This window comes from Dreissena polymorpha, chromosome 9 (assembly GCF_020536995.1).
Source record: "Dreissena polymorpha isolate Duluth1 chromosome 9, UMN_Dpol_1.0, whole genome shotgun sequence".
Taxonomy (NCBI): Eukaryota; Metazoa; Mollusca; class Bivalvia; order Myida; family Dreissenidae; genus Dreissena; species Dreissena polymorpha.
In genome coordinates, this window is record NC_068363.1 from 50,255,443 (window position 1) to 50,271,682 (window position 16,240).

At 46.2% G+C, this 16,240-nt stretch overlaps 2 protein-coding genes across 7 annotated transcripts in view; one reads left to right on the forward strand and one right to left on the reverse strand.

Moving 5' to 3' along the window:
* The window catches only part of LOC127846488 (uncharacterized), a 496,240-nt gene that overhangs the window by 447,139 nt on the left and 32,861 nt on the right, over positions 1 to 16,240 (reverse strand). The window lies entirely within an intron of this gene.
* The window catches only part of LOC127846485 (genetic suppressor element 1-like), a 125,802-nt gene that overhangs the window by 98,963 nt on the left and 10,599 nt on the right, over positions 1 to 16,240 (forward strand). The gene's annotated exons all lie outside the window — the stretch shown is intronic.

Below are 16,240 nucleotides of genomic sequence, written 5' to 3' on the forward strand. Positions count from 1 at the left end.
TAACGCCCTACATGCAAACCCTTGTGTCCGAGTCTCTCCACTTCTCCCTAGAGACTCCTCACTTCTCCCTAAATCAGTGTCCAGGGAGAAGTCACTTCTCCCTAAAATTTGAGCCCAGCGTGAGCCCTGGGTATCATGATCTTTTTAAACAAAATAAGTATTTTGTCAGCAAAGTGCAACCGTGCGTTTGTAATGTGTAGTCCCCACACTGATGCGACATTTTTCTAACCGTTCAGACGCGCGGTTGCACTTAACTGAAAAAATACTTATTTGTTTAAAAAGATCATGATACCTATAGAAAACTCTTACAAATGAGCGGGCTCTCCACTTTATCCCATCAAAACTGGTGAAATATTTAAAAAGAGATCCTTAAAAATGTTAACTGGGTCCCGCTTTATTCTCCCAACACAGATCTTAAAAAGTCAAATAGTATAGGCACCGTGTCATAGTTACATAATTTTTGTTAATCAATCATAGTTTTGGTTAGTATGATTTATCACATTTTCTTTAAAAGTATTTCAAAGAAATACTTGCACTACCTCTACAGAAAATATCTTTTGATTTCAAATTTTTATTTTAAAAAGGTTTATTGACAACAAACAACATGAGCATCCATTTATTTGAATGTAAGTAAATTTTGTTAGTAATATGAGATGCACTGTGGAAAACCTTAATGCATGTGCATAAAGTACCATTCCAGATAAGCCTGTGAAGTCCGCGCAGGCTATTCAGGGACAACACTTTCCATATAGACTGGATTTTGGTTTACAAGACACTTCCTTCGATAAAAAAATTCCATGAAAGCAGGGTGTTGTCCCTGATATAAAAGCAGCTTTACATTTTAATAAGAGACAAACAGTTATGATTTTATTGTTTTTGCGCAATTACCATTTTTCAAATGTATGTAATATATATTATACTGGGTATAATGATTTCAAAGGATTAATCATATAAGCGCAGAAAGGTGTATTAGATCTAAAGACGTGTCGAAAACGGGACAATATTCTTAATTCTAAATACGCTGTTGCAAAAGCAACCGCTATGCAAACTGAAATGCTGTTAAAGGTCATTACAGTTAGTATAATATGTTTAAGTTATCATGTGCAGACTACACAAGCAATAGGATGACACGGGCACACATGCAATAGGATGACACTGGCACACATGCAATAGGATGACACTGGCACACATGCAATAGGATGACACTGGCACACATGCAATAGGAAGACACTGTCACACATGCAATAGGATGACACTGGCACACATGCAATAGAATGACACTGGCACACATGCAATAGAATGACACTGGCACACATGCAATAGGATGACACTGGCACACATGCAATAGGATGACACTGGTACACATGCAATAGAATGACACTGGCACACATGCAATAGAATGACACTGGCACACATGCAATAGGATGACACTAGCACACATGCAATAGAATGACACTGGCACACATGCAATAGGATGACACTGGCACACATGCAATAGGATGACACTGGCACACATGCAATAGAATGACACTGGCACACATGCAATAGGAAGACACTGTCACACATGCAATAGGAAGACACTGGCACACATGCAATAGGATGACACTAGCACACATGCAATAGGATGACACTGGCACACATGCAATAGGATGACACTGGCACACATGCAATAGGATGACACTGGCACACATGCAATAGGATGACACTGGCACACATGCAATAGGATGACACTGGCACACATGCAATAGGAAGACACTGGCACACATGCAATAGGATGACACTGGCACACATGCAATAGGATGACACTGGCACACATGCAATAGGATGACACTGGCACACATGCAATAGAATGACACTGGCACACATGCAATAGGATGACACTGGCACACATGCAATAGGATGACACTGGCACACATGCAATAGGATGACACTGGCACACATGCAATAGAATGACACTGGCACACATGCAATAGGATGACACTGGCACACATGCAATAGGATGACACTGGCACACATGCAATAGGAAGACACTGGCACACATGCAATAGGAAGACACTGTCACACATGCAATAGGATGACACTGGCACACATGCAATAGAATGACACTGGCACACATGCAATAGGATGACACTGGCACACATGCAATAGGATGACACTGGCACATATGCAATAGGAAGACACTGGCACACATGCAATAGGAAGACACTGGCACACATGCAATAGGATGACACTAGCACACATGCAATAGAATGACACTGGCACACATGCAATAGGATGACACTGGCACACATGCAATAGGATGACATTGGCACACATGCAATAGGAAGACACTGGCACACATGCAATAGGATGACACTGGCACACATGCAATAGAATGACACTGGCACACATGCAATAGAATGACACTGGCACACATGCAATAGGATGACACTGGCACACATGCAATAGGATGACACTGGCACATATGCAATAGGAAGACACTGGCACACATGCAATAGGATGACACTGTCACACATGCAATAGAATGACACTGGCACATATGCAATAGGATGACACTGGCACACATGCAATAGGATGACACTAGCACACATGCAATAGGATGACACTGGCACATATGCAATAGGATGACACTGGCACACATGCAATATGATGACACTAGCACACATGCAATAGAATGACACTGGCACACATGCAATAGGATGACACTAGCACACATGCAATAGGAAGACACTGGCACACATGCAATAGGAAGACACTGGCACACATGCAATAGGATGACACTGGCACACATGCAATAGGATGACACTGGCACACATGCAATAGGAAGACACTAGCACATATGCAATAGGATGACACTAGCACACATGCAATAGGATGACACTGGCACATATGCAATAGGATGACACTGGCACACATGCAATAGGATGACACTAGCACACATGCAATAGAATGACACTGGCACACATGCAATAGGATGACACTAGCACACATGCAATAGGAAGACACTGGCACACATGCAATAGGAAGACACTGGCACACATGCAATAGGATGACACTGGCACACATGCAATAGGATGACACTGGCACACATGCAATAGAATGACACTGGCACACATGCAATAGGAAGACACTGGCACACATGCAATAGGAAGACACTGGCACCAATGCAATAGGATGACACTGGCACACATGCAATAGGATGACACTGGCACACATGCAATAGGATGACATTGGCACACATGCAATAGGAAGACACTGTCACACATGCAATAGGAAGACACTAGCACACATGCAATAGGATGACACTGGCACACATGCAATAGGAAGACACTGGCACACATGCAATAGGATGACACTGGCACACATGCAATAGAATGACACTGGCACACATGCAATAGAATGACACTGGCACACATGCAATAGGATGACACTGGCACACATGCAATAGGATGACACTGGCACACATGCAATAGGAAGACACTGGCACACATGCAATAGAATGACACTGGCACACATGCAATAGGAGACACTGGCACACATGCAATAGGATGACACTAGCACACATGCAATAGAATGACACTGGCACACATGCAATAGAATGACACCTGGCACACATGCAATAGGATGGACAATGGCACACATGCAATAGAATGACACGGGCACACATGCAATAGGAAGACAACTGGCACACATGCATATAGGATGACACTGGCACACATGCAATAGGATGACACTGGCACACATGCTATAGGATGACAACTGGCACACATGCAATAGGATGACACTGGCACACATGCAATAGGATGACACTGGCACACATGCAATAGAATGACCACTGGCACACATGCAATAGAATGACACTGGCACATCTGCAATAGGATGACACTGGCACACATGCAATAGGATGACACTGGGCACACATGCAATAGGATTGACACTGGCACACATGCAATAGGATGACACTGGACACCAGGCAATAGGATGACACTGGCACACATGCAATAGGATGACACTGGCACACATGCAATAGAATGACACTGGCACACATGCAATAGAATGACACTGGCACACATGCAATAGGATGACACTGGCACACATGCAATAGGATGACACTGGCACACATGCAATAGGATGACACTGGCACACATGCAATAGGATGACACTGGCACACATGCAATAGGATGACACTGGCACACATGCAATAGGATGACACTGGCACACATGCAATAGGATGACACTGGCACACATGCAATAGGATGACACTGGCACACATGCAATAGGATGACACTGGCACACATGCAATAGGATGACACTGGCACACATGCAATAGGATGACACTGGCACACATGCAATAGAATGACACTGGCACACATGCAATAGAATGACACTGGCACACATGCAATAGGATGACACTGGCACACATGCAATAGGATGACACTGGCACACATGCAATAGGAAGACACTGGCACACATGCAATAGGATGACACTGGCACACATGCAATAGATGACACTGGCACACATGCAATAGGATGACACTGGCACACATGCAATAGGATGACACTGGCAACACATGCAATAGGATGACACTGGCACACATGCAATAGGATGACAACTGGCACACATGCAATAGAATGACACTGGCACACATGCAATAGGATGACACTGGCACACATGCAATAGGATGACACTGGCACACATGCAATAGGATGACACTAGCACACAGCAATGGATGACTACTTGGCACCACATGCAATAGGATGACACTGGCACACTAGCAATAGGAAGACCACTGGCACACATGCACTAGGAATGACACTGGGCACACATGCAATAGAATGACCACTGGCACACATGCAATAGGATGACACGGGCACACATGCCATAGGATTGACACGGGCACACATGCAATAGGATGACACTGGCACACATGCAATAGGATGACACGGCACACATGCAATAGGATGACACTGGCACACATGCAATAGGATGACACTGGCACACTATGCAATAGGATGACACTGGCACACATGCAATACGATAGATGACACTGGCACCATGCTAATAGGATGACACTGGCACACATGCAATAGGATGACACTGGCACACATGCAATAGGATGACACTGGCACACCATGCAATAGGAGACACTGGCACACATGCAATAGGATGACACTGGCACACATGCAATAGGATGACACTGGCACACATGCAATAGGAATGACACTGGCACACATGCAATAGGATGACACTGGCACACATGCAATAGGGATGACACTGGCCCACATGCAATAGGAATGACACTGGCACATATGCAATAGGATGACACTGGCACACATGCAATAGGAAGACACTGGCACACATGCAATAGGCATGACACTGGCACACATGCAATAGGATGACACTGGCACAAAGCAATCGGATGACACTGGCACACATGCCCAATAGCATGACACTGGCACACATGCAATAGCATGACACTGGCACACATGCAATAGGATGACACTGGCACACATGCAATAGATGACACTGGCACACATGCAATGCATGACACTGGACAACCCTGGCACACATGCAATAGGATGACACTGGACACATTGCAATAGGTGACACTGGCACAATGCAATAGGATGGACACTGGCACCACAGCAATAGAATGACACTGGCACACATGCAATCGGAAGACACTGGCACACATGCAATAGGATGACACTGGCACACATGCAATAGAATGACACTGGCACACATGCAATAGAATGACACTGGCACACATGCAATAGGATGACACTGGCACACATGCAATAGAATGACACTGGCACACATGCAATAGGATGACACTAGCACACATGCAATAGAATGACACTGGCACACATTGCAATAGGATGACACTGGCACATATGCAATAGGATGACACTGGCACACATGCAATAGAATGACACTGCACACATGCAATAGAATGACACTGGCAAACATGCAATAGGATGACACTGGCACACATGCAATAGAATGACACTGGCACCCACACATGCAATAAGGATGACACTGGCACACAGCAATAGGATGACATGGCACACATGCAATAGAATGACACTGGCACACATGCAATAGAATGACCACTGGCACACATGCCCATAGAATGACACTGGCACACATGCAATAGGATGACACGGCACACATGCAATAGGAAGACACTGGCACACATGCAATAGAATGACACTGGAACACATGCAATAGAATGACACTGGCACACATGCAATAGGATGACACTGGCACACATGCAATAGGATGACACTGGCACACATGCAATAGGAGACACTGGCACACAGCAATAGAATGACACTGGCACACATGCAATAGGATGACACTGGCACACATGCAATAGGAAGACACTGTCACACATGCAATAGGATGACACTGGCACACATGCAATAGCATGACACTGGCACACATGCAATAGCATGACACTGGCACACATGCCAATAGGATGACACTGGCACATATGCAATAGGATGACACTGGCACACATGCAATAGGATGACACTGGCACACATGCAATAGGATGACATTGGCACACATGCCATAGGAAGACACTGGCACACATGCAATAGGAAGACACTGCACACATGCAATAGGATGACACTGGCACACATGCAATAGAATGACACTGGCACACATGCAATAGAGGACACTGGCACACATGCAATAGGATGACACTGGCACACATGCAATAGATGACACTGGCACACATGCAATAGGATGACACTAGCACACATGCAATAGGATGACACTGGCACACATGCAATAGGATGACACTGGCACACATGCAATAGGATGACACTGGCACACATGCAATAGAATGACACTGGCACACATGCAATAGGATGACACTGGCACCATGCAATAGGATGACACTGGCACACATGCAATAGGATGACACTGGCACACATGCAATAGGATGACACTGGCACACATGCAATAGATGACACTGGCACACATGCAATAGAATGACACTGGCACACATGCAATAGAATGACACTGGCACACATGCAATAGAGACACTGCACCATGCAATAGGAAGACACTGGCACACATGCAATAGGAAGGACACTGGCACAATGCAATAGGATGACACTGGCACACATGCAATAGGAAGACACTGGCACACATGCAATAGGAAGACACTGGCACACATGCAATAGGAAGACACTGGCACACATGCAATAGGAAGACACTGGCACACATGCAATAGAATGACACTGGCACACATGCAATAGGATGACACTGGCACACATGCAATAGGATGACCCTGCGCACCACATGCAATAGGATGACACTGGCACACATGCAATAGGAAGACACTGGCACACATGCAATAGGATGACACTGGCACACATGCAATAGGAAGACACTGGCACACATGCAATAGGAAGACACTGGCACACATGCAATAGAATGACAACTGGCACACATGCAATCGGAGACACGGCACACATGCAATAGAAGACACTGGCACACATGCAATAGGCTGACCACTGGCACAATGCACTAGGAAGACACTGGCACACATGCAATAGGATGACCACTGGCACACATGCAATAGGAAGACACTGGCACACATGCAATAGGATGACACTGGCACACATGCAATGAGGAATGACACTGGACACACATGCCATAGGAAGACCATGCACACTAGGCAATCGGATGACAATGGCACACATGCAATAGAATGACACTGGCACACATGCAATAGGATGACACTGGCACACATGCAATAGGATGACACTGGCACACATGCAATAGGATGACACTGGCACACATGCAATAGGATGACACTGGCACACATGCAATAGGATGACACTGGCACACATGCAATAGGAGACACTGGCACACATGCAATAGGAAGACACTGGCACACAATGCAATAGAATGACATGGCACACATGCAATAGGATGACACTGGCACACATGCAATAGAATGACACTGGCACACATGCAATAGGATGACACTGGCACACATGCAATTAGAATGACACTGGCACACATGCAATAGGATGACCACTAGCACACATGCAATAGGATGACACTGGCACACATGCAATAGGATGACATGGCCACACATGCAATCGATGACATAGCACACATGCATAGGATGACACTGGCACACATATGCAATAGAATGACACTGGCACCATGCAATAGGATGACATGGCACACATGCCAATAGGATGACACTGGCACACATGCTTTAAGGATGACACTGGCACATATGCAATAGGATGACACTGGCACACATGCAATAGGATGACACTGGCACACATGCAATAGGATGACACTGGAACACATGCAATAGGATGACCACTGGCACACATGCATTAGGAAGACACTGGCACACATGCAATAGAATGACACTGGCACATATGCAATAGGAAGACACTGGCACACATGCACTAGGATGACACTGGCACACATGCAATCGGATGACACTGGCACACATGCAATAGGATGACACTGGCACACATGCAATAGAATGACACTAGCACACATGCAATAGAATGACACTGGCACACATGCAATATGATGACACTGGCACACATGCACTAGGATGACACTAGCACACATGCAATAGGATGACACTGGCCACACATGCAATAGAACTGACACTGGCACACATGCATAGGAAGGACACTGGCACACATGCCAATAGGATGACATGGCCACACTGCAATAGAATGACACTGGCACACATGCATAGGATGACACTGGCACACATGCAATAGGAATGACATTGGCACACATGCAATAGGATGACACTGGCACACATGCAATAGGAATGACACTGGCACACATGCAATAGGATGACACTGGCAACTATGCAATAGGATGACACTGGCACACATGCAATAGAATGACACTGGCACAATGCAATAGAATGACACTGGCACACATGCAATAGGATGACACTGGCACCACATGCAATAGGATGACACTGGCACACATGCAATAGGATGACACTGGCACACATGCAATAGGATGACACTGGCACACATGCAATAGGAATGGACACTGGCACACATGCAATAGGATGACAACTTGGGGGGGGGGGCTACAATGCAATAGGATGACATGGCACACATTGCAATAGGAAGACACTGGACAATGCAAGGATGACACTGGCACACATGCAATAGGATGACACTGGCACACATGCAATAGGATGACACTGGCACACATGCAATAGGATGACACTGGCACACATGCAATAGGATGACACTGGCACACATGCAATAGGATGACACTGGCACACATGCAATAGGATGACACTGGCACACATGCAATAGGATGACACTGGCACACATGCAATAGGATGACACTGGCACACATGCAATAGGATGACACTGGCACACATGCAATAGGATGACACTGGCACACATGCAATAGGATGACACTGGCACACATGCAATAGGATGACACTGGCACACATGCAATAGGATGACACTGGCACACATGCAATAGGATGACACTGGCACACATGCAATAGGATGACACTGGCACACATGCAATAGAATGACACTGGCACACATGCAATAGAATGACACTGGCACACATGCAATAGGATGACACTGGCACACATGCAATAGGATGACACTGGCACACATGCAATAGAATGACACTGGCACACATGCAATAGGATGACACTGGCACACATGCAATAGGATGACACTGGCACACATGCAATAGGATGACACTGGCACACATGCAATAGGATGACACTGGCACACATGCAATAGGATGACACTGGCACACATGCAATAGGATGACACTGGCACACATGCAATAGGATGACACTGGCACACATGCAATAGGATGACACTGGCACACATGCAATAGGATGACACTGGCACACATGCAATAGGATGACACTGGCACACATGCAATAGGATGACACTGGCACACATGCAATAGGATGACACTGGCACACATGCAATAGAATGACACTGGCACACATGCAATAGGATGACACTGGCACACATGCAATAGGATGACACTGGCACACATGCAATAGGATGACACTGGCACACATGCAATAGGAAGACACTGGCACACATGCAATAGAATGACACTGGCACACATGCAATAGGATGACACTGGCACACATGCAATAGGATGACACTGGCACACATGCAATAGGATGACACTGGCACACATGCAATAGAATGACACTGGCACACATGCAATAGGATGACACTGGCACACATGCAATAGGATGACACTGGCACACATGCAATAGGATGACACTGGCACACATGCAATAGAATGACACTGGCACACATGCAATAGGATGACACTGGCACACATGCAATAGGATGACACTGGCACACATGCAATAGGATGACACTGGCACACATGCAATAGGATGACACTGGCACACATGCAATAGGATGACACTGGCACACATGCAATAGGATGACACTGGCACACATGCAATAGGATGACACTGGCACACATGCAATAGGATGACACTGGCACACATGCAATAGGATGACACTGGCACACATGCAATAGAATGACACTGGCACACATGCAATAGGATGACACTGGCACACATGCAATAGGATGACACTGGCACACATGCAATAGAATGACACTGGCACACATGCAATAGGATGACACTGGCACACATGCAATAGGATGACACTGGCACACATGCAATAGGATGACACTGGCACACATGCAATAGGATGACACTGGCACACATGCAATAGGATGACACTGGCACACATGAATAGGATGACACTGGCACACATGCAATAGGATGACACTGGCACACATGCAATAGGATGACACTGGCAACACATGCAATAGGATGACACTGGCACACATGCAATAGGAATGACACTGGCACAATGCAATAGGATGACACTGGCAACAATGCAATAGGATGACACTGGCACACTGCAATAGGATGACACTGGCACACATGCAATAGGAATGACACTGGCACACATTGCAATAGGAATGACACTGGCACACAATGCAATAGGATGACACTGGCACACATGCAAATAGGAATGACACTGGCACACATGCAATAGGATGACACTGGCACACATGCAATAGGAATGACACTGGCACACATGCAATAGGATGACACTGGCACACATGCAATAGGAATGACACTAGCACACATGCAATAGGATGACACTGGCACCATGCAATAGGATGACACTGGCACACATGCAATAGGAAGTAAATAGACACTGGCACACATGCAATAGGGATGACACTGGCACACATGCCAATAGGATGACACTGGCACACATGCAATAGAATGACACTGGCACACATGCAATAGGATGACACTGGCACACATGCAATAGGATGACACTGGCACACATGCAATAGAATGACACTGGCACACATGCAATAGGATGACACTGGCACACATGCAATAGGATGACACTGGCACACATGCAATAGGATGACACTGGCACACATGCAATAGGATGACACTGGCACACATGCAATAGGATGACACTGGCACACATGCAATAGGATGACACTGGCACACATGCAATAGAATGACACTGGCACACATGCAATAGGATGACACTGGCACACATGCAATAGGATGACACTGGCACACATGCAATAGGATGACACTGGCACACATGCAATAGGATGACACTGGCACACATGCAATAGGATGACACTGGCACACATGCAATAGGATGACACTGGCACACATGCAATAGGATGACACTGGCACACATGCAATAGGATGACACTGGCACACATGCAATAGAATGACACTGGCACACATGCAATAGGAAGACACTTGCACACATGCAATAGGAAGACACTGGCACACATGCAATAGGATGACACTGGCACACATGCAATAGGATGACACTGGCACACATGCAATAGGAAGACACTAGCACACAATGCAATAGGATGACACTGGCACACATGCAATAGGATGACACTGGCACACATGCAATAGGATGACACTGGCACACATGCAATAGGATGACACTGGCACACATGCAATAGGAAGACACTAGCACACATGCAATAGGATGACACTGGCACACATGCAATAGGATGACACTGGCACACATGCAATAGGATGACACTGGCACCACATGCAATAGGATGACACTGGCACACATTGCAATAGGAAGACACTGGCACACATGCAATAGGATGACACTGGCACACATTGCAATAGATGACACTGGCACACATGCAATAGGATGACACTGGCACACATGCAATAGGATGACACTGGCACACATGCAATAGGATGACACTGGCACACATGCAATAGGAGGACACTGGCACACATGCAATAGGATGACACTGGCACACATGCATAGGATGACACTGGCACACATGCAATAGGAATGACACTGGCACACATGCAATAGGATGACACTGGCACACATGCAATAGGATGACACTGGCACACATGCAATAGAATGACACTGGCACACATGCAATAGGATGACCACTGGCACACATGCAATAGGATGACACTGGCAACATGCAATAGGATGACACTGGCACACATGCAATAGGAGACACTGGCACACATGCAATAGGATGACACTGGCACACATGCAATAGGATGACACTGGCACACATGCAAATAGGATGACACTGGCACACATGCAATAGGACTGACACTGGCACAATGCAATAGGATGACACTGGCACACATGCAATAGGATGACACTGGCACACTATGCAATAGGAATGACACCTATGCACACATGCAATAGAATGACCACTGGCACACATGCAATAGGATGACACTGGCACACATGCAATAGGATGACACTGGCACACATGCAATAGGAATGACACTGGCACACATGCAATAGGATGACACTGGCACACATGCAATAGGAATGACACTGGCACACATGCAATAGGATGACACTGGCACACATGCAATAGGACTGACACTGGCACACATGCAATAGGATGACACTGGCACACATGCAATAGGAAGACACTGGCACACATGCAATAGGATGACACTGCACACATGCAATAGGATGACACTGGCACACATGCAATAGGATGACACTGGCACACATGCAATAGGATGACACTGGCACACATGCAATAGGATGACACTGGCACACATGCAATAGGATGACACTGGCACACATGCAATAGGATGACACTGGCACACATGCAATAGGATGACACTGGCACACATGCAATAGAATGACACTGGCACACATGCAATAGGATGACACTGGCACACATGCAATAGGATGACACTGGCACACATGCAATAGGATGACACTGGCACACATGCAATAGGATGACACTGGCACACATGCAATAGGATGACACTGGCACACATGCAATAGGATGACACTGGCACACATGCAATAGGATGACACTGGCACACATGCAATAGGATGACACTGGCACACATGCAATAGAATGACACTGGCACACATGCAATAGGATGACACTGGCACACATGCAATAGAATGACACTGGCACACATGCAATAGGATGACACTGGCACACATGCAATAGAATGACACTGGCACACATGCAATAGGATGACACTGGCACACATGCAATAGGATGACACTGGCACACATGCAATAGGATGACACTGGCACACATGCAATAGGATGACACTGGCACACATGCAATAGGATGACACTGGCACACATGCAATAGGATGACACTGGCACACATGCAATAGGATGACACTGGCACACATGCAATAGGATGACACTGGCACACATGCAATAGGATGACACTGGCACACATGCAATAGAATGACACTGGCACACATGCAATAGAATGACACTGGCACACATGCAATAGGATGACACTGGCACACATGCAATAGAATGACACTGGCACACATGCAATAGAATGACACTGGCACACATGCAATAGGATGACACTGGCACACATGCAATAGGATGACACTGGCACACATGCAATAGGATGACACTGGCACACATGCAATAGGATGACACTGGCACACATGCAATAGGATGACACTGGCACACATGCAACTGGCACCACATGCAATAGAATGACACTGGCACACATGCAATAGAATGACACGGCACACATGCAATAGGATGACACTGGCACACATGCAATAGGATGACACTGGCACACATGCAATAGGATGACACTGGCACACATGCAATAGGATGACACTGGCACACATGCAATAGGATGACACTGGCACACAATGCAATAGATGACACTGGCACACATGCAATAGGATGACACTGGCACACATGCAATAGAATGACACTGGCACACATGCAATAGGAATGACACTGGCACACAGGCAATAGGAGACACGGCACACATGCAATAGAATGACACGGCACACATGCAATAGAATGACACTGGCACACATGCAATAGAATGACACTGGCACACATGCAATAGGAATGACACTGGCACACATGCAATAGGAATGACACTGGCACACATGCATAGGATGACACTGGCACACATGCAAAGAGAGACACTGGCACACATGCAATAGGATGACACTGGCACACATGCAATAGGAATGACACTGGCACACATGCAATAGGATGACACTGGCACACATGCAATAGGAATGACACTGGCACACATGCAATAGGATGACACTGGCACACATGCAATAGAATGACACTGGCACACATGCAATAGGATGACACTGGCACACATGCATAGGAATGACACTGGCACACATGCAATAGGATGGACACTGGCACACATGCAATAGGATGACACTGGCACATATGCAATAGGAAGACACTGGCACACATGCAATAGAATGACACTAGCACACATGCAATAGGATGACACTGGCACACATGCAATAGAAAGACACTAGCACACATGCAATAGGATGACACTGGCACACATGCAATAGGAAGACACTGGCACACATGCAATAGGATGACACTGGCACACATGCAATAGGATGACACTGGCACACATTGCAATAGGATGACACTGGCACACATGCAATAGGATGACACTGGCACACATGCAATAGGATGACACTGGCACACATGCAATAGGATGACACTGGCACACATGCAATAGGATGACACTGGCACACATGCAATAGAATGACATTGGCACACCTGCAATAGGATGACACTGGCACCATGCAATAGGATGACACTGGCACACATGCATAGAAAGACACTGGCACACATGCAATAGAATGACACTGGCACACATGCAATAGAATGACACTGGCACACATGCAATAGAATGACACTGGCACACATGCAATAGAATGACACTGGCACACATGCAATAGGATGACACTGGCACACATGCAATAGGATGACACTGGCACACATGCAATAGGATGACACTGTCACACATGCAATAGAAAGACACTGGCACACATGCAATAGGATGACACTGGCACACATGCAATAGGATGACACTGGCACACATGCAATAGAATGACACTGGCACACATGCAATAGGATGACACTGTCACACATGCAATAGAAAGACACTGGCACACATGCAATAGGATGACACTGGCACACATGCAATAGAATGACACTGGCACACATGCAATAGGATGACACTGGCACATATGCAATAGGATGACACGGGCACATATGCAATAGGATGACACTGGCACACATGCAATAGAATGACACTGGCACACATGCAATAGGATGACACTGGCACACATGCAATAGGATGACATTGGCACACATGCAATAGGATGACACTGGCACACATGCAATAGAAAGACACTGGCACACATGCAATAGGATGACACTGGCACACATGCAATAGGATGACACTGGCACACATGCAATAGAATGACACTGGCACACATGCAATAGAATGACACTGTCACACATGCAATAGGAAGACACTGGCACACATGCAATAGGATGACACTGGCACACATGCAATAGAATGACACTGGCACACATGCAATAGGATGACACTGGCACACATGCAATAGAATGACACTGGCACACATGCAATAGGATGACACTGGCACACATGCAATAGGATGACACTGGCACACATGCAATAGGATGACACTGGCACACATGCAATAGAATGACACTGGCACACATGCAATAGGATGACACTGGCACACATGCAATAGGATGACACTGTCACACATGCAATAGGAAGACACTGGCACATATGCAATAGGATGACACTGGCACACATGCAATAGAATGACACTGG